The sequence below is a fragment of the Panthera uncia genome, chromosome F2 (assembly GCF_023721935.1).
Source record: "Panthera uncia isolate 11264 chromosome F2, Puncia_PCG_1.0, whole genome shotgun sequence".
NCBI lineage: Eukaryota > Metazoa > Chordata > Mammalia > Carnivora > Felidae > Panthera > Panthera uncia.
Window position 1 is genome coordinate 46,183,963 of NC_064812.1, and position 26,290 is coordinate 46,210,252.

The 26,290-nt window shown below is 35.2% G+C and overlaps 1 long non-coding RNA gene across 1 annotated transcript; it reads left to right on the forward strand.

The window, feature by feature from the left end:
• Positions 1-24,986, forward strand: LOC125924564 (uncharacterized). The gene is made up of 4 exons (XR_007458472.1): positions 1-1,201; positions 12,552-12,685; positions 21,365-21,589; positions 24,364-24,986. It is a non-coding gene; the product is annotated as an uncharacterized LOC125924564 (long non-coding RNA).
• Positions 24,987-26,290: the final 1,304 nt, after the last annotated feature.

Here is a 26,290-nt window from a genome sequence, read left to right on the forward strand (position 1 = left end):
TGTGTCACCCAAAAAGATTCATTGAAATCCAAAGCCTCATTCTGTGAATGTGAACTTACTTGAAAGTATGGTCTTTTCAAATATAGTCTGGTCAAAATGAGGTCACATTAGTTTAGGGTGGACCCTAATCCAATATGACTGGTGTCCTTCTAGGAAGAGAAGAGACACAGGGGGAAAACACCCATGTGATAACAGAGGTAGAGATTGAAGAGGTGCAGCTGGCAAGCTAAGGAAAGTCAAGGATTGCTGGGAAGCTACCAGAACTTGGAAGAGGCAAGGGAAAATTCATTCTCCTCTACAGACTGCAGAGGGAGCACAGGCTTGCCTGCAGCTTGATTTCACACTTCTAATCTCCAGATTTGTGAGACAATAAATTGCTGTCCATTGTTCATGATACTTTGTTACAGCAGCCCTAGGAAAGTAGTATGTGGTGAAAAGGTAGAGATGTTGGTGCCTGTCAATCATTTGCCATATCAGACCTGGGACAATTTGATTTTATGGTATTATTCTCCTACCTCAAAGAACTGCATGGCTGATATTAATATATTTTAAATTATAGTGAAGTAAGAGTAATCCTGTTTTTAAAAATTTGTTCACACTTCTTGAGACATCTTTGGGCATCCTTCCTCTAAATCGAGACCACTAAACGTTTCCATTCCTGAATTCACCAAGATGTCACATTTTTTAACGTGCTGCATTCTCATCAGTTCTGGAAAATTCTCACCGTTCTTTTAATATGGGTTATCTTCTTACAGGCATTCTCCATTGTAACAATAATGTTGCATAACAAACATCGACAAAACTTGTGTTTTGATTAGCGATGAACGTTAATTTAAATGATGGGCTGTGGGATTCATCTGATCTGGGTTAAGGTTGATTGATTTGGTCAGGCTGCTCATGCTTATGTGATCAGCTGTGGATTATCTAGGCATCTTTGTTTATCTTGGCTAGGTTTACTCCCATACTTGGGATCTGCACTTTGCCACCTGATCTAGGTTGTCTTCAGTTGGGATGGCTGGTAACTTGGCTCTGTGTCATATTGTTCATCTTCCAGGATGCCGGTCATGCATGTTCTCTTGGCATGCACAGAGCTCAGGAGATAAGCAGGAAGTGTAAGGACTTCTCAAGTCTTTGCTCATGTTATATCTGCTAACAACCCATTGGCTAAATCAAACCATATGGCTTACCTCGGAATTGAAAGGTAGGAAGATATTTTCAACCTCTTTATGGGAGGAACAGCAAAATCGTATGTAAAGAATATGGTACAGGGAGTGGCAAACAATTAGGGATATTAATGGAGTCAATCTTACCATTTTTCAATTCTTCATATTATTTTTGGAATTCCTTCTGGATGAATATTTCACATCATTTTAACAACGCTTTCCTATTTTCTAAATTGTCTTTCTGTTTTGCATTCTTGCTTGTTTTCATACCCTTTTACCTCACTAATTTACTCTTCAGATATGACTAATCTGCTATTTATTTATTTTTTATTAATTTTTTTAACGTTTATTTATTTTTGAGACAGAGAGAGACAGAGCATGAACGGGGGAGGAGCAGAGAGAGAGGGAGATACAGAATCGGAAGCAGGCTCCAGGCTCTGGGCTGATGGCCCAGACGCGGGGCTCGAACTCATGGACCATGAGATCGTGACCTGAGCTGAAGTCGGACGCTTAACTGACTGAGCCACCCAGGCGCCCCTAATCTGCTATTTAATACAAAGTTTCATTTCCAAAGATTATTTTTTTATTTCTATGTTATATTTTGTCCCTTTATAAGTTATGCTTTTTTATAAATATGCCTTTTTTTAACATAATGAACTCTCTTGTTAGAATTTTTAATCCTCCTTTATCTCTTTAAGTACTATAAATATACTTACCTCATAGAGCTTTTCAGGCTGATCTTTTGTTTTGTCTTGATATTTTTTACCCTAAATTGATATTTTTATCTTGAAATCACTTTATAATCTGGTGACATATATAGATATGAGATGAGGGAAAAAGAGATAGAGCCTCTTTAGCAGGGTTAAGTTACTATTTTATTTTTTAAATTAAATTAAATTAAACTAAACTAAATTAAATTTTTTTTGAGATCCCACATGAGATAATATAGTATTTTTCTTTCATATCTGACATATGTCACTTGACATGAGGCCCTCAGTATTCGTTTATGTTGTTACAAATGGCAGATTTTTCTTCTTTTTTATCGTTGAATAATATTCCATATCACATTTTCTTTATCCCTTAAGCCATTCACCTATGGATACTTAGATTGTTTCTATGTTTTGGCTATTGTAAAAAAAAAAAAAAAGAACACTGCAATGAGCATGGAGCTGCATACATTTCCTTGAGATAGTGATTTTATTTCCTTCAAATATATTCCCAGAAGTAGAATTGCTAGATCATATGATAGTTCTATTTTAATTTTTTTTTTCAACTTTTTTTTTTTTTTAATTTTTATTTTTGGGACAGAGAGAGACAGAGCATGAACGGGGGAGGGGCAGAGAGAGAGGGAGACACAGAATCGGAAACAGGCTCCAGGCTCCGAGCCATCAGCCCAGAGCCTGACGCGGGGCTCGAACTCACGGACCGTGAGATCGTGACCTGGCTGAAGTCGGACGCTTAACCGACTGCGCCACCCAGGCGCCCCATCTATTTTAATTTTTTAAGGAAACTCCATACTGTTTTCCCTAGCGGCTGCACCAATTTACATTCCCACCAACAGTGCGCAAGGACTCCCTTTTCTCCACATCCTCACCAGCAATTGTTATCTCTTAGCTTTTTTATCATAGCTATTCTCCCAAGTGTGAGGTGATATCTTTTTGTGGTTTTGATTTACATTTCCTTAATGATTAGTGATGTTGGAAACCTTTTCATGTACCTGTTGGCCATCTGGATGTATGGGTTCCATATGTATTAACCTCTTACCAGAAAGATGATTTACAAGTATTTCTCTCTATAGTAACCCCTAATTAGATATATAATTTGCAGATATTTCCTCCCATTCTGTAGGATGCCTTTTAATTTTGTTGATTGTTTTGTTGTGCAGAAGTTTTCAGTTTGATGCAGTCCAACTTGTTTATTTTTTATTTTATTGCTTGTGCTTTGGTGTCATACAAAAAAATTGCCAGGATAAATATTAGGGAGCTTTTTCCTTATGTTTTCTTCTAGGACTTTTATGGTTTCAGGTATTACATTCAAGACTTTAATCCGTTTTGAGCTAATTTTTGTGAGTGGTCTAAAATAGGGGTGCAGTTTCATTGTTTTGCATGTGAATATCCAATTTTACCGGCACCATTTATTGAAGATTTATCTTTTCCCTCATTGAGTATGTTGACTCTCTTGTCAAATATCAGATGACCATGTATGCATGTAGGCTCTCGATTTTGGTCTATTCGTCTACATACCTATTTTGATGCTAGTGCCATACTGTGTTGATCATTATACTTTTGTAGTGTAGTTTTGAAGTCAGGAAGTGTGAGGCCTCTATCTTTGTTCTTCTTTCTCATGATTGCTTTGACTGTTTGGGTTGTTTGTGATTCCATACAAATTTTAGTATAGTTTATTCTATTTCTGTGAAAAATTCCACTAGAATTTTAATACATATTGCATTGAATCTCTAGATGGCTTTGGGTATATGGACATTTTAACAATGTTATTTCTCTTGACCCATGAACACAATATCATCCCATTTATCCGTGTCCTCTTCGATTTCTTCTATCAATGTCTTACAGTTTTTCAGTGTAAAGGCCTTTCACCTCCTTAGTTAAATCTATTTCTAGCATTTTATTCTTTTCAATGCTATTGTGAATGGGATTATTCTCTTCTTTTTTTATTTTTCAGATAGTTTATTATTAGTGTATAGAAACAACTGATTTTTGCATGGTGATTTTGTATCCCACAACTTTACTGAATTTGTTTATTATTTATTTATTTTTTTTAGCATTTAATTATTTTTGAGAGACAGAGAGAGACAGAGCACAAGCAGGGGAGGGGCAGAGAGAGAAAGGGACACAGAATCTGAAGCAGGTTCCAGGCTCTGTCAGCACAGGGCCAAACATGGTGCTCAAACCCATGAACTATGAGATTATGACCTGAGATGAAGTCAGAGGCTTAACTGACTGAGCCACTCAGGCACCTCTTGTTTATTATTTCTAACAGCTTTTTTTTCATGGAGTCTTTAGGGTTTTTTGTATATAAGATCATCTTATTTGCAAACACAAACTGTTTTAGTTTCTTCTTTCCAATTTGGATGCCTTTTATTTCTCCTCCTTGTCTAGCTAGAACTTTTAGTACTATGTTGAATATCAGTGGTGAAAGTAGGCATCATTGTTGTTTTTTTCTCCTGATTTTAGAGGAAAAATATTCAGACTTTCACCACTGAATTTAATGTTAATTGTGGACTTGCCATATATAGTCTTTATAGGGTTGAGGTATGTTCTGTCTATATCCAGTTTGTTGGATGTTTTTATCAATGAATGGATGCTGAATTTTGTCAAAAGTTTTTTCTTCATCTATAGAGATGATTATATGATCTTTATCTTTCATTCTGTGATGTTGGATATCACATTTTTTCATTTGGATATGTTGATCTATCCTCCATTGCAGACATGAATCTCACTTGATCATGGTGTGTGAACCTTTCATTGTGCTGTTGAATTTGGTTTGCTTATATTTTGTTGGAAAGTTTTACATCTATATTTATCAAGGATATTGATCTATAATTTTCTTTTCTTGTGGTGTCCCTATCTGGCTTTGGTATCAGGGCAATTGTTTGCCTTATAAAATGAGTTTCATAATGTTCTCTCCTCTTCAAATTTTTGAAAGAGTTTGAGAAGAGCTGTTGTTATGTTTTCTTTAAATGTTTGGTGGAATTTAGTAGTAAAACTATCTGGTGGTGACTTTTCTTGGTTGGGAGATTTTTGATTATTGATTTAATTTTTTTTCTTCTTTTCTTTCTTTATTTTTAAGAGAGAGATAGAGAGACACAGTGTGAGCAGGGGAGGGGCAGAGAGAGAGGGAGACACAGAACCTAAAGCAGACTCCAGGCTTTGAGCTGTCAGCACAGAGCCCGATGTCAGTCTCGAACCCATGAACCTTGAGATCATGACCTGAGCCAAAGTTGGATGCTTAACTGACTGAGCCACCAGGGCGCCCCTTTATTTTTTTCTTTTAGAGAGAGAGAGAGAGAACATGATCAGGGGAGAGGTACAGAAGGAGAGAGAAAGAGAGAGAGAGCGAGAGCGAGAGCGAGAGAGAGAGAGAGAGAGAGAAATATCAAGCAGGATCCATGCTCAGTGTGAAGCCTGACATGGGGCTTGGTCTCATTACCCTGGGGTCATGACCTGAGCTGAAATCAAGAGTCAGAAGTTCAACCAACTGAGCCACCCATGCACCCCCTGATTCAATCTTCTTAGTTATTATTGGTCTGTTCAGAATTTCTATTTCTTCATGGGTCAATCTTGATAGGTTGTATATTTCTAAGAATTTATCCATTTCTTTAGGTTGTCTGACTTGATGGCATATAATTTTTCATGATTTTTTTACTTGTTTGATATCATTTGTAACATCTCTTCTTTTGCTTACAATTTTATTTATTTGAGTCCTCTCTCTTTTCTTGGCAGTTAGTATAGCTAAATATTTGTCAATTTTGTCTATGTTTGAAAAACCAACTCCTGGGGCACCTGGGTGGCTCATTCAGCTAAACGTCTGACTCTTAATTTCAACTCAGGTCATGATCTTGTTGTTCATGAGATCAAGCTCTGCACTGGTCCCTGAACTGTCAACATGTTTGGGATTCTCTCTCTCTGTTTCTCTCTGCCCTTCCCCTACTCTCTCTCTCTCTCTTTCTCAAAATAAATAAATAAACTTTAAAAAACAATTATTAGCATTGTTAATATTTTCTATTATTTTACTATTCTCTATCATTTAATTTTGCTCCAATCTGTATTATTTTATATTCTGGATACGGTCTTTTGTCGTATATACATACATGAATCTTTTCTCTTTTTCCAGTTTGTCTTTTCATTTTGATATCTTTCAAAGCTAGGAATGTATTTGTTTTGCTGTAGTTCAACTCATCAATTATTTTTCTTAAGTTTTGTGGTTTTTGTGTCTTGGGAAATCTTTGCCTAATCCAAGGTCATTAAGATTTTCTTCCATATTTTCTTCCAGGAGTTTGATAGTTTTATATGTTTAGGTTTATGAGTCCTTTTGAATAAACTTTTGTGTATGGTGGGTGGCAGAGGGCAAGGTAAGAATTTTTGTCTTTCCCTGTTAGAATATCCAGTTGTTCTAGTACCATTTATTTAAAATACTTTTTCATTGAATTTACTCAATAGCTTTAATTAAAAATCAATTTAACATATATACATGTGGGTCTTTTTCTGAACTCTGTTCTGTTTCATTGATCTCCATGCCCATCATTATGCCAATACAAACTGATTTAATTACTATTGTAAGTCTTGAATTAGGTAGCATACATCCTTTCTCTTTCTTTCTTTCCTTCTTTTTTTTCCTCAAAATTGATTTGACTATTTTTTTTATTAAAAGTTTTTTTTAATGTTTATTTATTTTTTGAGAAGAGAGAGACAGAGCACGAGCGGGGGAGGAGAGAGAAAGAGGGAGACACAGAATCTGAAACAGGCTCCAGGCTCTGAGCTGTCATCACAGAGCCCAACACGGGGCTCGAACTCATGGACTGCAAGATTATGACCTGAGCTGAAGTCAGACGCTCAACCGACTGAGCCACCCAGGCACCCCTTGATTTGACTATTTTGGGTCCTCTGCAGTTTCATGAGATTTAGAACTATTTATTTATTTTTGTATTGAGATTACTTCAAATATATAGATCCAAATGTAGATAATGGACATATTAATAATATTGAGTCTTTCAGTTGATGAGTACAATATATGTTTTCATTTATTTAGGTCTTGTAAAATTTCTCTTACCACTATTTTGTACATTCTATATTTTAAAAATTTATTCCTTAAGTATTTAATGGTTTTGATACTATCATAAATTGTATTTTGAAATTACACTTAATGATTGTTTATTACTAATATATAGAAGTGTGATTACTTTTTAAATATTGTCCTTTTATCCTGTGACCTTGCTATGTTCTATTATTAGTTCCAGTATCTTTTTGATAGATTCCTTAGGCATTTTATGAGTGTAATTAATGTTGACTGACAAATACAAATTTTTACTTTTTCTTTTTTTAAAAATGTTTATTTATTTTTAAGAGAGAGAGAGTGCAAGAAGGGGAGGGGCAGAGAGAGAGGGACAGAGGATTCCAAGAGGGCTCTGTATTGACAGCAGTGAGCCCAATGTGGGACTTGAACTCATAAACCATGAGACCATGGCCAGAGCCAAAGTTGGATGCTCAACCAACTGAGCCACCCAGGTGCCCTGAAAATTTTACTTTTTCTCTTTCATTCTAACCTCTCTCCCTCTTGCTACCTCTCTCTCTCTCTCTCTCTCTCTCTCTCTCTTCTCTGTCTCTGTCTCTCTCCTTATTTCTTTCTTGAGCTGACTAGGAAGTTCAGTACAAAGTGGGAGTAGATAATGCAGTCTTGTTATTGATCTTGGGGGAAAGCTTTCTATTTGTAACCATTAATTATTATGTTAGCTATATTTTTCATAGATAGTCCTTTTTATCAGCTGAAATATTTCCTTCTATTCATAGTTTCCTAAGATTTTCCACTTTTATGACTATTGAATATTAAAAGTGCTTTATAAAGTGTGGTGATCATCTGGTTTTTGCTTTTCTTTTTATTATTTTTAATTACTTTATTTTTAATATTCTAAATTATATTCCTTCATTATAAGATGTTAAAACTTGCATTCCTGGGATAAAGCTTAATTGCTCATGATGTTTTTTTTTTTTACATATTGCTGGATTTGATATGCATAATAGGCATACCTTAGTGTATTGCACTTTATTGTGTTTTTCAGATACTATGTATTATAAATTCAATGTTTGTGGCAACCTTGCACTGAGCAAGCCTACCACTGCTATTTTTCCAACAACATTTGCTCATTTTGTGTCTGTATGTCACATTTTGGTACTTCTTGCAATAATTCAACACTTTTCATTATTGTTATATTTGTTATGGTGATCTGTAATCAGGAATCTTAGATGTTACATTGTTAATTGTTTTGGGGAGCCATGAACTGTGCTCACATAGGACAGAGAACTTATATTCATATATGTTGTGTCTGAGTGTTCCACTGACCAGCCATTCCTTCGTCTCTTTCTCTCCTTGGGCCTCCCTATTCTGAGATACAACAATAATGGTATTAGGACAATTAATAATCCCACGAGTGCCCTTTAAGTCTTCAAGTGAAGGAAAGAGTTGCACATCTCTCAATTTAAATCAAAAGCTAAAGAAAATTAAGCTTAGTGAAGAAGGCATGTCAAAAGCCAGGGTAAGCCAAAAGCTAGGTCTTTTGTGATAAATAGCAAAGTGGTGAATGCAAAGGAAAAGTTCTTGAAAGAAATTAAAAGTCCTATTCCAGTGAACACATGAATGATAAAAAAGCAAAACAGCCTTATTGCTGATATGAACAAAGTATTAGTGGTCTGGATAAAAGATCAAACCAGCTACAACATTTCCTTAGTAAAGCCTAATCTAGAGCAAGACCCTAACTCTTTTCAATTCTCTGAAGACTGCAAGAAGTGAGGAAGAGAAGTTTGAGGCTAGCAGAGGTTGGTTCATGAGGTTTAAGGAAGGACGCCATCTCCATAAAATCAACGTACAAGGTGAAACAGCAAATGCTGATGCAGAAGCTGTAGCAAGTTATTGAGAAAATTTAGTTAATAATAATAGCTAATGAATATTCAATTAAACAACACTACACAACAACACTAGCACTAAACAACAGATTCTTAATATAGATGAGACAGCTTTACATTGGAAGAAGATGCCATCTAGGATTAGAGAGAAGTCAATGCCTGGCTTTAAAACTTCAAAGGACACACTGACTCTGTTGTTAGGGGCTAATGGATCTTGTGATTTTAAGTTGAAGCCAGTACTCACTTACCATTCAAAAAATCCTAGAGCCTTCAAGAGCGATGCTAAATCAACTCTGCTGGTGCTCTAAAAATGGGACAACAAATCCTGGATGACAGCATATCTGTTTACAATATGGTTTGCTGAATATTTTAGTTCCATTGTTGAGACCTGCTGCTGAGAAAAAAAAGTCTTTCAAAACATTACTGCCTATTGACATTGTATATGGCCACCTGAGAGCTCTGATAGAGAAGTGCAATGAGATTAATGTTGTTTTTCTCCTACTAACACAACATCTATTTTGTAGCCCATGGATCAAGGAGTAACTCCAACTTTCAAGTCTTATTATATAAGAAACAAACTTTTCATAAGGCTATAGCTGCCATTGATAGTGATTCCTTTGATGGATCTAATCAAAGTCAATTGAAAACCTTCTGGAAAGGATTCACCATTCTAAATGCCATTAAGTACACTTGTAATTTGTGGGGAGAGATCCAAATATCAACATGGAGAGGAATTTGGAAGAAGTTGATTCCAACCCTCATGGATGACTTTGAAGGGCTAACACTTCAGTGGAGGAAGTAACTGCAGATGTGGTGGAAATAGGAAGAAAGCTAGAAGGAGGAATGGAGCCTGAAGATGTGATTGAATTCCTGCAATCTCATGATAAAACTTGAACAGATGAGGAGTTGCTTCTTATGGATGAGCAAAGAAAGTGGTTTCTTAAGATGGAAACTATTCCGGTAAACATGCTACAAAGATTGTTGAAATGACAACAAAGGATTTAAAATATTACATAAGCTTAGTTGATAAAGCAGTGGCAAGGTTTGAGAATATCGACTCCAATTTTGAAAGAAGTTCTACTGTGGGTAAAATGCTATCAAACAGCATGATAAGCTGCAGAGAAATCGTTCATGAAAGGAAAAGTCAATCTATGTGGCAAACTTTATTGTCTTATTTTAAGAAATTGACAAAAATAAAAAAAAAACAAAATAAAAAGAAATTGCCACACCCACTCTAGCCATCAACAACTAGCACTCTGATCAGTCAGCAGCCATCAACTTGGAGGCAAGACCCTCCACCAGCAAAAAAGATTATGACTTGCTGAAAGCTCATATGATGGTCAGCATTTTTTAGCAATAAAATATTTTTTAATAGGTATGTACACTTTTTTTAGACAATGCTATTGAATGCTTAATAGACTATAGTATACTGTAAACATAACTTTTATATGCACTGGGGAACCAAAAAGTTAATTTGACTTGCTTTATTGCAATATTTGTTCTATTGTGGCGGTTTAGAACTAAACTTGCAGTATCTCTGAGATATATTAGTATGTTGTTAAGGATTTTTTGCACCTATGTTCATGAGGGATATTGGTCTATATTTTCCTTTCCTTGTGATGACCTTATTTGATTTTTTTTTAAACACGGCAATGTTGATTTCATAAACTTGGTGGATAGTGCTCTCTTCTAGAAAGAGTTTTCTGTTTAATTAGTGTTTTTTTTTTTTTTTATTATTCTAAACATAAATTTAGTGGATAGTACTCTCCTCTATTTCTGGGAGAGTTTTCTGTTTGATTAGTGTTTTCTTCCACTGTACATATTTAATAGAATTCACTAGTTCAGTCATTTGTGGCAATGTTTTGAAATATGTATTCAATTTCATTAATAGATTGAATACTACTCATATTTTTCTAACTTCCTATCTTGTCAATATTCTGATCAAGTTGTTTCTTGGGAAAAGGAATTTTTCCATCTATCTCTTTTGTTGAGTTTATTGGCATGAAGTTGTTCACTGTATTGTCTGAATATTATTCTAATGTCTATCAAATCTGTAGTGATAGCTTCTTTTTATTCCCGAGACTGGTAATTATCACTCTTTTTTTGGGGTCAGTTTAATCAGGATTTACCAATTTTTATGAATCCTTTAAAATAACAAATTTTTCTTTATCAGTTATCTCTTTCAGATTGTTTTTTACTTAGTCGACATCCATTCCTATTTTTACTGTTTTTTGTTTTTTTTCTGTGTACCTCAGGTTCACTTTACTTTTCCTAGTTCCTTAAGGTAGAAACTTATGTCACTGATTTTCGACCTTAACTCTTTGTATAAGATATTAAACCTAATCACTCCTGTAAACATTCATTTAACTGTGTATCACAAATTTGATATGCTATGTTTTCATTATCACTCAGTTTAAAATATTTTCTAATTTCCTTTGGGATTTCTTTTATTGATGAGTTATTTATAAGTGTATGGTGTGATTTCCAAATACTTATTTATCTTATTTTTCATTTCTAAATTAATTCTGTTGTTATCAGATAATATCTTCTATTTGATTTTAATCCTTTCAAATGTACTGATACCTGTTTTGTGACTCAACAGGTGGTCTGATATGGTTTAAATACTGTGTCCCCTTAAAATTCATATGTTGAAATCCTAACCTGATACCTTCTCATTTAACCTTCCAGTCCATATCTTGCCATTGGTGTAAGGTAATCCTCTACTGCTTTAGGTTTTTGTTTGCTTGTTTGTTCGTTTTCGGCTTTATAAAGGCTAAGTTACTCAAAAAACAAACAAACAAATAAAAAAAACAAAACACCTCTGGATGGTGGAGATCATTGTGAAAACCATCCTAGATTCCTTATAAAATCTCCAGATAGAAGATAATTGCCTGATTCTAGTAGTTGCTAGTTACCATTTAATTCTGCATTTCTTGGCCATAATATAAGGAGGCTTATACAAGTTAACAAATATTGTAAATCTTGTGTCCAGACAGCAAGCCAAAAACATATGTGTTCAGCATTTCTGTGATCAAAATAATTCATCGGTGATCATTTTTTAATACAAAGGAGGAGTATTGAGGAAAAAATACCCAAATTTGGAAAGAGACAAAAAGATAAATACATATTTTTCAATGTTTTACTGAGGCATTATCTTATATGTCCACCTAAGAATTTTCTAATTCTTCAGGAAAATGTAGGTTTGTCTGACTTACTGTTTACTGTTGATTGGGGTGTTTTACCCTTCTATATATTTAGCTGTTAACTCACAGAAAACATAATGATGCAAATGCTACAATAAACAATGATGCAAATAAATTTTGTCTAGTAGATATGCAAATGTATTTTCTTTTTATGTAAAAGAGTTTACAAGATAAAGTTCACAGTATTGCCCTAGAGGACATTAACCAGTTTTGCACATAATTTAGCAATTTTATCCTAGCCTTCTTTCTTTTAGTGGCTATAAATACAAGTGTTTCTCCTTTGAACCAGATTTGCCACCTTGCTAATTCCCTCATGGACATATTACAAAAATCTTTAACGTCTTTAAAAATCAAACAAACAACCAAAAACCTGAATACTACTTTTCACCATAACTGGTTATAATCACCTGAAGCTGGTAAATGACCATAAACTCTGAGTTCTCCATTTGCAGAAACTTTTTTTCTTATTGAAAACCTTTTCCTGACCACATGCAATAGAAATTTTTTAACCAACAGCACACAGATTTATGGACTCATTCTGTCTTATCCAGAGTTCTGGATAACTGAACAATGAACTTAACTGAACAAGGAGTCCATGAATTCCTCATCCACCATGATATGTTCTCCTTAAATGACCAACTTAAAGAATTTCTTCACTCCTGTGTGCACTCTTGTCCTTTGTCTGGTGAGTAAATAAGCTCAGAGGTTTTTTTGTTCAGAGTGGTCTTCATTATCTGTGCTTTATCACCTTAAAGGAAATGGTTTCAAGATACATGCATTTATACCTGTTGTTTCATGTTCAGGCCTTGTGATATAATAGCAGTAAAACATACTTTTTAGCAATACAGACCTATGTTTGAATCCTAGAATTCCTCAGGCAAGCTATTTGCCTCTTTAACTTTCTATTTTCTGCAAAATTGGACTAAAGACACCAACACATAAGACTGTTTTGAGGATTATGTGAAATAATCCATAATAAGCACCTGATAATTAATAAATTGTGGGTTTCTTCTCACCTAAAATATAGGAACATGTAGTTTGAGAACTCCTCTGAATCATCGACAAAAAAGATTTTTTTTTCCTTCAACACACTGCTAGGATTGCACTTTGAAAAACCACCACCAGTAACTTCTCAGAGCAAATTCACACGTACTTGTCACAAACCTACCTCAGTCTGAGAATCAAATGTTTTCTGTTTTAGGGAGGGTATCCTGCAGGTACAGTTAGCCATTATTCAGTTAAAGGGATTAATGTGGACAATTTGAAAGGAGGGTGAATGTCTCTTTTTAGACTGAAAGGCATTAATTTGGAAAACTGAGGTGAATTAATCTAGAGAAACATCAAATTTGAGGATAACTCTAGGAACGAAGGCATCCCCCAACTAGCTTTCTCTCTTTCCCCTCATGGATCCACACCAGGACACCTAAGGAAGGTGAGACTAGGGTGGATTGTATAATAGGAGCTCCTCAAGGAGAGGAATTAGTTCTATTCATCTGTACCAAGGTTCCCGGTATTATTTTCAACTATTAATAAATTATTATTGAATAATCAAAGCTGGGTAGTTTCTTATTCTAAATTTGCGGCTCTAAGCATAAACAGACAGAAGAGCCTTGGCATGTTTAACTACTCAGTTCAAATATGTGATTGGACTGATTGCTTTCCCCAGGGTCAGAGAATTTTCATCGTTGGTAGCTTTGGTATGGTGTCAACACTGTTACAAGTAAGATGCAACACATCCTGGTGTAAGTAAAGAAGTTTTTTTAGAAAAAAAATTCTCAACATGTTGTATAGTCTTCGAGCAAAAATACTGAAAGTCAGTGGTGCCTATGTATATACATTGCTAATATATATATTAGCAATCCAGTTCTGGGCAAGAGTTCAAAGGAAATATCTGCTACAATGTTAGACACTTTCCAACAGAGTGGGGAAAAGATTCCAATAAAAATCGTGCATTTGATCAGCTGCCATATTAGTGGATGGGTTTTTTCAGCTCTTAATCTAAATGTTCTTGTTGGAAAGGAAGAGTTTTACCTTCCTTTTGGGTATTAGTGGGAATAATATATCAATATCTTTCAATGGATGAAAATTTGTTTTGATAATATGATCTACTGAATAGAGAGGTCTACTCTTTAGATGTAAATTGAATTCAGATGTTTCTAAAAAAATGTGATAAGGAGCTTTTCCAAAAGACAATCTTTATCATTCTTTCAAGAAAAGAATTATAGATCCTGGATACTCGTCATTAGAATACATTTTAAATACTTAATCCCTTTAGCTTGGAATTTTGTTTCAATATAACCAGAATTTGATGATGCAGCAACAGTGTTATAAAATTAGCCATTTAAGATTGTTTCATGTACATGGCTAAACCAATCTTCTGACTTTTTTTCCTTAATTCATCTTATATGTATCTTGTTCAAGAAATGTCTCTATCATATGACTTCACTCATATGATGACTTTAAGACACAGAACAGATGAACACAAGGGAAGAGAACCAAAAATAATATAAAAACAGGGAGGGAGACAAACCATAAGAGACTCCTAAATATGGAGGACAAACAGAGGATTACTGGAGGGGTTGTGGGAGGGGAATGGGCTAAATGGGTATGAGACATTAAAGAATCTACCTCTGAAATCATTGTTGTACTATATGCTAACTAATTTGGATGTAAATTAAAAAAAATAAAACAAAACAAAATAAAATAAAATAAGAAATGTCTCTTAGTAGAGTTGAAAATTAACCCTAGAGGAAATAAATCTTGTTCCATATTTAATCCTGGATTAAGATAATATTGGTTTCATAGAATCATATTTAAAAAATTAATATAGGGATGCTTGGGTGGCTTAGTCAGTTAAGCATCTGACTTCAGCTCAGGTCATGATCTCACGGTTTGTGAGTTCAAGCCCAGCATGGGGCTCTGTGCGGACAGCTCAGAGCCTGGAGCCTGCTTCGGATTCTGTCTCCCTGACTCTCTGCCCCTCCCCACTAGTGCTCTGTCTCTCAAAAATAAATAAATGTAAACAAAAAATTAAAAATTAATATAATGCATTACTTATGCTTCAAAAATACAAATTGATTTTTGTATTTTTGCAAGAGTCAATATAAATTCACGAACTATAAAAATTTGTAAAGCCATGTGTTCCTCTTTTGCTATTTTTAAAACCAGTACTGTGGGGGGAGGCACCTGGGTGGCTCAGTCAGCTAAGCAACTGACTTCGGCTTAGGACACATCATAATCTCCTGTTTCCAGAGTTAGGGTCTGGCATTGGGCTTCCTGCTGTCAGGGTGGAAGGAGCCTACTTTGATCCTCTGTCTCCCTCTCTCTCTGCCCCTCCTCTGTTCGCGAGGGTGTGTGTTCTCTCTCACTTTTTCTCTCTCTGTCCCTCAAAAATAATAAATAGACATTAAAAAAAATAAGCACGATACTGTGCATTTGCAAGACACGTACGAAGAGTAAGTGGACAGGGAAAAGAATATTAAAACAAAAAAACCAGATTTTTGTACCTAGTTGATCTCTTTATTCTTCCTCATGACACGGACTGTAGCTGATACACACTGTTTACAAAGCTTGGACTATGATCTGTGACTATGAATTTTGGAGGTCATTGGGAAATTTGATCTTGGCAGGTATGTTGCCCTCTTCAATGTTGATTACAAAGTTTAGAATCCCGTTGTTTCTCTGATAAGTATGATATGAGAACAATTTCTAGCAGAGTGAAAAACAAAACACATTGTCATGAAGGAAAAGTATAGTTTACAAACTGAAAGAAGCTCATTTAATCAATATAAATCCTAACTGCAATAATTTATGCCAATGCATCTTTATGACATATACTCTGACCAGCAGGTGGAGTAAAAATGGTTGGTACTTGGTTTAAAATTCTAAAAAGCAACATGCATATGACTTCTGAATGTCAAGAGTACCAAAATGTCATTCTGGTTGATTGAATTCAGATGTGTTTGCACCTGGAAATCATTGTGGCCTCTTTTAGTTATTCAATGGTGGAAGATATTAGACTATGGCAATTTTGATATGTACGGAAAATATGGTATATTTAAAATTTTCTTTTCCTTCACTCTTCTTTTAGCTCTTTCACTCTTTCTTTACTTTTGAATTTTAAGAAAAATACATGTTTGTGGCAAACATCCTGTTTTAGAAGGTTATTTGGTAAAATGTGGAAGTCTCTTTCACCTATCCTGCTTCTTTCCACTCTACTGTTAAGTGGTCTTAAAAAATTGACATAATTCAATGTAGTTCACAGGTCTGGAAGATATTTTCCCTCATTTTTCTTTGTTTTTGACTTTGTTTTGATAAAAAAATTTTATTTGTTTGCAATAAAACATATCAGTCTTTTCCTTTATAGCTTCTGGTTTATATTGAATTTAGGGACAGCCTTCCATGTCTCCAGATTATAAAATAATGTGACCATGTTTTCTCTATTATTTATGGTTTTATTTTTTCAATTTATATCTGTAATCCAGCTAAAGTTTTATATGATTGTTTTTTTTCTTTTTCTTCTTCTTTTCTTCTTCTTCTTCTTCTTCTTCTTGTTCTTCTTTTTTGAAGGCCTGAGGAAAAGACTTGGTTTATTATTTTTTCTTAAATAATTGACTAGCCAGTTGTCCTATCTCCTTTATTTTAATTTTAAAATATGACAACATTCTCTCTGTTAAGTTCAAACAAAGGAGAACAAAGCTTTCTATGGTCATTGTATCAACTCTTCTATTTTTTGATCTTACAACAAAAGTTTGCAGCATCTCAGTGGTATTGATAAACATAGCTCCAGGGAAAATTGTCATAAAAGAAGGAATTTATTGCATATTCAATCTGCTTCTCATTTGAAGTAGAATGCTTTTCTGATTTATTTAAAAGTGCAATAGGATGGTTGAAGAGAGCTTTTGATGGAGAATTTGTTGACAACTGAATTTTTATACAGCTATTAAATGGCAGATTCCTAGTTATAGGAAAAAGTTTTTTGTCCAGTTGGAAGACAAAGTAAATCAGACAGTTTCAGAATTTAATAATTTTAAACCAACCATAACATTGAAGCTACACAAGGAATACGTGTTTCATTAAAATGTTAGTTACACCCTGAATTTTAGACTCTTGCCCATAGAGCAAGTGATAAGGGGAAAGCAATCTCGTGTTGGGTGTGTTATATGGACTTTTGCAGAAGCCAATCGTCCTTCTACGTCTGCAAACTCAATGAAAGAACTGATTGGTGCAATAACCTAAAACTATTTTATGAAATTAAGTATTCTTTTTTGGTCACTCTTTTAACACCACCCCCATCCCACTCCTTCACTTGTAAACTTCTCATGCAAATGATATGGGCACAAATGATTGTCTCAGGGGCCTGGAACCAGATAAGCTGTAGCCCTGGTGAATACAGTCACAGAGAAGTAAGTAGGTCAGCAATAAATCACTGCCCATTGCAACTAATGGATTTAGTCAATTAGAAACTTTAAGAGGCACAATACCATCAGAGAGGTGGAATAGTTTAATGGATAAAGCATGCATTCTGCACTGGGTTCTACTCCTGTAACCAATATACTACCCATGTTAAATAACATGAATTTAAATAAAAAAATTGAAAAAAAAAAGCATCTGCTCTGATGTCTAGCTTCCTGGGTTCCAATATTGTCTCTGTTGCTTGACAACTGTGTGTTATTTATTATTTACTGGCAACCATATGTCCTTTAGTCTCTTTGGCACTCAGTTTCTTCATCTGCAGAAATAGGGTTGTGAAGAAAAATTAATACAGGTAAAGCATTTAATATTCGATCAATTCTGGTTAATAGTCTTTAAGTTTTTGTTCTGTAAGAGGGACACTGTCTTTTAGAATCCATAATTTCAAGATTAAAAATTGTAAGGTAATAATGCAAGCACTTGTCTTTCAAATTACTTTCAGACTATGGAGAAAAGTTAGCATTGATACTATCCTAATGTGTCCAGACTTCAGTTCCTATCTGGATTCTACTTTCTTGGAAGCATTTTACTATTACTAACAAGACCTAAGAAGTTCTCCTTTGGAGTTTCATTTGTTTTACAAATGTGACTCTCCCTTCCCTCAGAATAGGTAAGGAGTACATCATTCTGTAGAAAATACAGAAAAGTATAGGGAAAGTAAAAAATCAAGTACAATTCCATTATTCAGAGAAAATCTCACATAAGATTTAATGTTCTCTTCCACACTTTTCTTCTTAAGATTCACAGCTATTTTCCCCATAATTACATTTTTTACAAAAATGTTTATTTAGTTTTGAAGGAGAGAGAGACAGAGTGTGAGTGGGGGAGGGGCAGAGAGAGAGGGAGACACAGAATGTGAAGCAGGCTCCAGGCTCTGAGCTGTCAGCACAGAGCCCAACTCAGGGCTTGAACTCACAAACCATGAGATCATGACCTGAGCCAAAGTCGGACGCTTAACCGACTGAGTCACCCAGGTACCCCCCATAGTTATGTATTTTTAAAAACAATGTCTAGTAGTTATATAATATTCTTTTATATTTCAACCTTAATTTATCTAACCCTGTGGATATGCTTCTATGCATCTATATAATAATATCGATCTATTTCTTAGTTTCTCTTGCTACAAGTAATGCTGGTAATATGTCCTTTATTGCATCTTTGATTATTTCCAAAGGAGAGATTTCTGAAACACTATGGTATTATTGAGGACCTTGATACGTATTGTCAAAGTATTTCCCAGAAAGTTTGTGCCGATTTATATTCCTACCAGGTGTATTGCTACTGTCTTTAGGATAATGTTTTCTAATTCTTGCCATTTTGTTGGTTAAAAATATCTTCTATTCTTATTTTAATTTGTATATCTTTGTTTAATAGTGAGTTTGATTATTTGCACAAATTTTTTTTTTTATTAAGAATGAATCCTATATTATTTTTGTTTCCCTTCCCTTATGTTCATCTGTTTTGTCTCTTAAAGTCCTCATATGAGTGAAGTCCTATGATTTTTGTCTGTCTCTGACTGATTTCACTTAGCACAACACCCTCCAGTTCCATCCACGTCGTTGCAAATGGCAAGATTTCATTCTTTTTGATTGCCGAGTCATACTCCATTATATATACCACATTTTCTTTATCCATTCATCCATTGATAGACATTTGGGGGACAAAACAGAAGAGACTCATAAATATGGAGAACAAACTGAGGGTTACTGGAGGGGTTGTGGGAGGGGGGATGGGCTAAATGGGTAAGGGGCATTAAGGAATCTACTCCTGAAATCATTGTTGCACTAGATGCTAACTAATTTGGATGTAAATTTTAAAAAATAAAGAATGACCTTTAAAAAGAGAATGAATTTCTATGTCTTTTAACTGAAGATCTACTTTGCCAGTATTTTTTAATGTGTTATCAGTTTGTAAGGGTTAACAATCAAGATTAAAGTAATTATTTATATTTATGCAGCTACTTAGTGCATTATATTATAGACTCAATTTGTCTCTTATACGACTGTGCCATTTGAGTTAAGATAACTGCAATGTTTTATTTGGGACTAATTTTAAACCTACTTGCATCTGCTACTATTACCTTTACCCCTCTTTTCAGGTCCCTATCTCTGAGGACCTGTTTTCTGGATGCTTACACATAATTATACTTTAGCTCCCAAGAAACCCTACCCAGGCCTACTTTTGCATATATTTCTTTAAACTCAGCCACTTTTTGACATCCTTATTCCATTAAATTCTACCTGTTTGGCACACTAATCTCTCAGGACTGAAGAATAGTTTATTTTTAAATCAGATCACAATGTACTAATATACTTCCTTCCCTAGATAGGTAAATTTAGCATGTTAAGGAGTAGTTTTAACATGGCAAATAGCACGGTATACAACAAGTTAGAAAAGACTTTTTTATATAGACAGGTGTTCTGATACACTGAGATAAGACTAGCCCACCAGGTAGATATTAGCTGCCTAGCTATCTACAGTGTGAGCCTTGGGTTACTTCTAATTTATAGTTTCCAAGATCTCATGAGATTTCCCATTGATTTCTGCATCTGTTAGAAAATGCGTAAATCTTTAAATGCTGGGATATTAAAATCTTAGATCTCAAATAGCAGGGATGACCTGGCTTTGACAGAGTTAAAAAGAATGGTAACACCCTAAAACAGCTAGAAAGCTCCCAGGAAGGGCAATTTAAATGACTAAGGAGATTTCTAAACTCTGAAAAATGATGGAATAGAAATATTGAACTCCAGTCTGAAAAGTCAAATGCTGATGAATGAGAAAGAAGACCAACATTCATCCAATCACAAAAGTGAAAAGGAGTGACAGGGAGATTTGTTCAAACTCTCAGTATTAGAATTATGAGCTATCTGTCAAACATACAAATCACAATTCTAGAGAACCATCAAGGAACATATGTAACTGGTATACATTAATAAAATTAGAGACTTTAGATAAATTTAGAGATGAAAGACCCGTAAGTGTCTAGGAACTGACAGTGGTTAAGGCCTGGTCTTCCTCCAGGCATTCCTTGCTGATGATCTCATGGGGCGTATTTTCCTTCACTTCCTACCGTCCTTTTCCCCTCTCGTCTCAACAGAATGATGCTGGATGTTATTGTCTGAGGTTTGCTTAGGTCCAGCGTAATAGTCCTAATAATCTATGTTAAATCAATGGTCATCAATAAAGATATATTAACCATAAACTAAGCACATATGGTTGCAAAATTTGACAGCGTCTGATAATTTTGGAACCACTGATTCTAAAAGAGCAATGATTTTACAGAATTTGAAGGCATTTAGGTGCTTTCCTTAGAGTAGGAAAAAAGCTATCATACTGTATGTGTAATTTTCTGTAATTTTGCCACTTAAACTAGATGTATCTGAAAATGGCTCCTATATTCAATAGGCTATGAAATAAAATTGCCTTTTCTGGGTAGTAATACAGACTAATATAAAGGTCACTGTCATGTTTTAGACTTTCAACAATGTTCATTGTGCTACAAATAACTGTGGCTAGCATTATTATTTCATGAAATCTAAATTGTATAAATTGGATTTTAATATGTAAGGTAGGTGGTAGATGAATTATATTGAAAACGTGTACATACCATATTACTCTTTAATTGAAATCCCTTTTTGAGGTTTCTTTTAAAGCTAAAGCTAATATCTCTTAGCGTCTCTAGTTATCGAAACCTGGGTTTGAGTTCAGTGTTTATGCGAAAACAAATTATGTGGAACTGGTCATAGGAATTTATAGAATATTGTCTATCTTGGGCTGTTCCCAGATACTACAGAAAGTCTTCTTCGTAACAACTCCTTCATATTACTCTTGACGCGATTCTCCTTTTTGTATAACACACTAATTTTATTTTATTTTATTTTTTATATGGCAGGTATGGAGAGTGTCATTGTTGACAAGGTGTCACAGCAGCACCAACATTTTGCTGACCAGCCAGATGGGTTTTGACAGCTTCACTGAAAAAGGACACAGTGTGATCGAGATACCAATATTAAGAGTGAATACAAAACATAAGAAGTGACAAAAGCTCACCTAAGACCTATAATAAATGATTCTGGAGCCATATTAAGTTCCATCTTTAAATTCTACTTCCAGAAAGGTCTCTCTTTTTAACTTATCCCAAAATTATTTTATTAGTTGACCTACTTATCACCATTACAGAGTTGTCACTGCTGGTAAAGATAAACTGGTGCTATGGTCGATTCAAAGTGACAGAGACATTGTTCCTGGCTTTAATGGACTTATGATCTAGTAAGAGAAATAGACAAGTACACAAAAATTTATGATGCAAACAGGCACAAAAGAAGCAGAAATCCTATGCACAGTTCATAGAAAAGAGTGATGAGTGGTGTTGGCGAAATTAGGGAAGATTTCATGAAGGAAGTGGAATTCTGAATTGGTCCCCAACAATCGGCAGAAGCAGTGCCTGGGTGGAGGGTATTCATGAGAGAGGTGGGAGCATGAGTGAAGTCAACTAAAAAATAGTGAGTGGTCAAAGGTTTGCTGAATCAAAAGTGCATGAATTTACTCATTCACTCATGCAGCAAAAACTTAATGAATGCCTAGTTCTAATGCCATATTCTAGGAGTACAATGGTGAATGAAATAGATTTGGTCTGTGCCTTTATGGAGCAAATTACAACCTGGTGAGGAGACAGACAGCAAGTAATAAACAAGCTATGAATATACTGTTTCAAGTGGTAATAGGTGCTATGAAGATATAAACAAAGGTTGGAGGCAGAATACAAGGGAAGTCTACTTTAGATAATCAGAAATCTCTGAAGGGGAGGGATTTACCTTCAGACCTGAAAATTGAAAAGTAGCCTGAGGAAAAAAGAGGCTGAGAGGAGAAAGAGTGTCTCAAACAGGGCAAATGGCATATCCCCTGAAGGGATATAGAACTTTTGTTTGAGAGACTGAAAGAAAGTCAGTGGGACTGGAGGGTAGTGAGGAAGGAAAATGGAAAGAAGACTGGAAAGACACACGCAGGCCCAAATTAATCTATGAGATTTTCAGCTGCAGGAAGACATTTGGTTGCTATCTGAAATGTGATGGGAAGTCATGATAGAATTCAACAAACATGTAGCATGATTTTATTGATTACTCTGGATGCCATGTGGAAAATAAATATGTAGCAATAAAAAATGCAATTGGGAAAAATAGGCAGGAGGCTATTATAGTAGTCTAGGTAAGAAATAATGGTAGTTTATAGAAATTTATGGAATCAAGATGTATTTACCAGGATTTGCTGATGGCGATAAAGACACAAGGCTGTTAACACAGGTTAGGGACCGAGCAGAAAAAAGTCTTGTGATTCAGTTCTATGTCACATACCTCTGGAAGCTTTCTCTGACCTCTGCACGTTGGGGCAAGTGTCCCCTCTACAGTGCTGTTACAATACCCAGCATTGTACATTTCACATTGTAATGTAGCTACCTGTTTATGTGTTTGTTTTCCCAACAAATCAACAGCTAGTACCTGGAGAGCACAGACCATATTCAGCATTATTACCTCATTCATAGGCCCAATAGTAATTTGTTGAAGACATGACTTTAGGTTGAATTTGGCAGAATATTTTGGCTTTCTGAGAGGATATTAGGATAAAGAACTAGGGGAGTAAACAGATTCAAGCAATAACAATGTAAGGGGAACTGCCTAAAGAACAAGCCAAAAAGTTAATCTGTATATTAATCTGTAGATAGTACAAAATTACTTGAGCTTGTAATTTTTCAGCCATTTAACAAAGCAAACAAATCAATGTTTTTAGTTGTATTTCAGAGAATTTGGATCAAATAATATTTTATTAAAATCTCTTTGCCCTCAAATCTAAAATTACTATATGATTAGTTTGAAGCCCTATAAGTTTGGAGTCTTACTCAAATCAATTTTCATTCTATGGGTAATTTGGAGTAGGAAGCCATTATGGAGACAGAAGACTTGTTTTATAGTCATCCTTCACCATTACAGTGGGTGGGTTAGTGTCTATGGCTTTCCTTTATCATTTCTAAAATCCTAAGAGGTTGTCTGGTCTGGCTGTGCTAGTCATATAGTTATGTGTTTAGGGGAAGTAGGGGAGGAATCTGACTTCAAGTACTTTACAATCTACCTGGGCATATGCCTCAGACGTTCCAGTAAGTTTGATTTGCTTAAGTATAGTCTCTTGAATGGGAAATTTTTAAAGATTTTGTCAAAAGAGCTCTCATTGTCCCAGCAGGAGTGATGCATGTGGGATAAAGTGAATCTGATGCACATTTAGGAAAAAAATAAAAATAAAAACAAACACAGTCTTCAAGTATTTATAAAGACATAGATGGAAACATGATTCAGTTTTCTACTGTAAAAAAATATTTTACAAAAACAGCATAGATATCTGTGCTAGAAATGCACACTGCACCCCACTACCCACATCCCCTTCTAATGAAAACTACCCGTTTCAAAAGCTCTGTTTCTAGGGAGGTACATTTTATGTCACATAGCTCTTTGTTTCTCTGCCCCTAGAGAGCAATCTTATATAGTTGGTCCCTAGAGCTAATGCTTTAGATTTAGTTCCTCAGTGTTGTCTAGTTCCAGGCCTAGTCTACATATATTCCTAAAATAAACTCTCATCTTCTTGAGGCAGATTAAATTAGTCTCCATTCCTTGCCACTGAAAGAGCAAAACTAAAAATAGTGTTGATCAGTTATGTATGAGAAAATGAAACCCATTGTAAAAAAAAAAAAAAGGATTAGGGAAGAGAAATCTATTTCAAGTGCGTTTCGAGGATGGTTCTAATTTATTTTTCTTTTATGAGTGGGCCATCTCTAGGGACAGAAACTTTCATAGAGCTCCCATTGCAGCTTTCAAGTGTTGCATGTTGTTCTGGATCTTGCCCTAGATCTCTTGACGCTGATACTGGTGGTCTATCAGAACCACTCCAAGGAAGCCTGCTGCAAGTATTGATTTCAAGGCCTAGCCCCCGGAGATTCTGCAGGAAGTCTGAGGTGCACCTGGGCACCTGTAATTGTTTAAGAAGCTCCATAGGTGGTTCAGACACACAGCTAGGTTTTAAAACCATGCCTGATGACCTCAAGCAGTTTTGACTCAGAGATGCAGTCATATATCTTGAAATGTTAGGCCTCTCTGCTAAAATGTCCTTCTGTTCTCTACTTCTGATTTAAAGACAGAGGAAGATTTATTTTTCTTTCTTTATCTACTCCGTTGGCAATAACACAATAGTATTGGAGTCTTTAAAACCGGTCTCATCTGGCTTTGCTTCCTATGGGAGGAAGAAATAAGTGATTTATCATTTTGGAAAACATAAATTGAAATTCTAGGGCCAGCATGGCATCAGAGAGTCCCATGAGAACCTTTCCCTTTAGGCAAGACAGAACACCAGAATTTCTAAATCTACTTTCATTCCCTCTGAGTGCCCCAGCTCGTCCTACCTCGTCTTCAGGAAGTACAGAAGTTAGAAACAACAAGGATATTTGGTGTTTAAAGCTCTTGAAAATATTTGCCTTTCTATTCCACCATTTGGGATGCATTGAAACAGACCTGAGCACAGGAAATTGCTAAATCACAGGACTAAATGCATTGGAATGATTATAAATCATTGATCTCCAGCCTTAGTTAGATTCTAATTATTTATCATTATTTATTATTAGTTTATCTTCTAATTATTTCTTCATTCTCTTCAACAACTATAACTGATGACAATCTCATCTGGGATGACCAGTGTCCTACTTTACCCAAGACTAGACTAGAGGGTTCGAGGACATTGATTTTTAGTACAAAAGCCAGGCAATTCCCAGGCAAACTGGAATGTATTTGTTATCCTAATCTTATCAGACATTATCTTTACATTTTCCTTCCTTCCAATGAAGGGTCTAATTTCTTACTTCACAGAGAGAATAGAGGCTATCAAAAGGAAAATTTCTCAACTTCTTGTCCAATCCACTGAAAAGCTTCTGGCCAGGAATCTGGCTCCGTTAGTCAGCTTCTTTTTCTGCTGTCTTCTACCTCTTCATATCTAGTAAATCTGGCTCCTCAGCATAGTGTTAAAGGAAAAGTTGCCAATTCCAAGCATGCTCGGGGGAGAGTGTCCCTACTTGGTTCTGACCTTGATAGAGCCTTTCTATCATGCCCATATTTTCGTTAAATATAACAGAGTATGACCAAACCCAAGGGATGCTTGACAATGTTCTCCTCATTCTTAGAATTCCTCCTAATACAGAACCGACTCCCCCTTCTACCTTCTGTTTTCAGTTAGGGAAGTCTCATTCGAATGCATTTCTTGAGTGAGATTGCTCTCTCTTGGCTGGCAAGCAGAGCGATGCAGCTTTGTTTTTTCTATCTGCCAGCCTTTTATTCTTTAACAATATAAGTATGTTCAAGTGTTTCTCATCTTAAACACAAAACTCACTCTTTGTACATTTTAGATACTCTTGACCATCTCTTACCCTGTCTCTCTCTTTCTCCTTTCTATTTAGTTTAAAAAATAACTGTGCTTTTGTTCTCTTCCTTTCCTCCATCAATTGCCATGTGTCTTTGTGTCTTCAGTGCACTTCAATGAATCTTCTCTTGCATGAACACTAGTGATCTTGTTGCTAACTTTTATGAGAAATGCTTCATTCTACGATTGAAAAATTTGTATTTTTAAAAATATACTTAAGTAACTTATAAAGAATAATATAAAATCACCTGTAACTCTTCCATGAAGAATTGAAAAGTTATTTTCTGTGGCTTTCGCCATTATTTACAACTTTTCAAATTATTTGCAACTCCTACTTTAAAAAACTATTCTGGTTATATTCATAATCCTG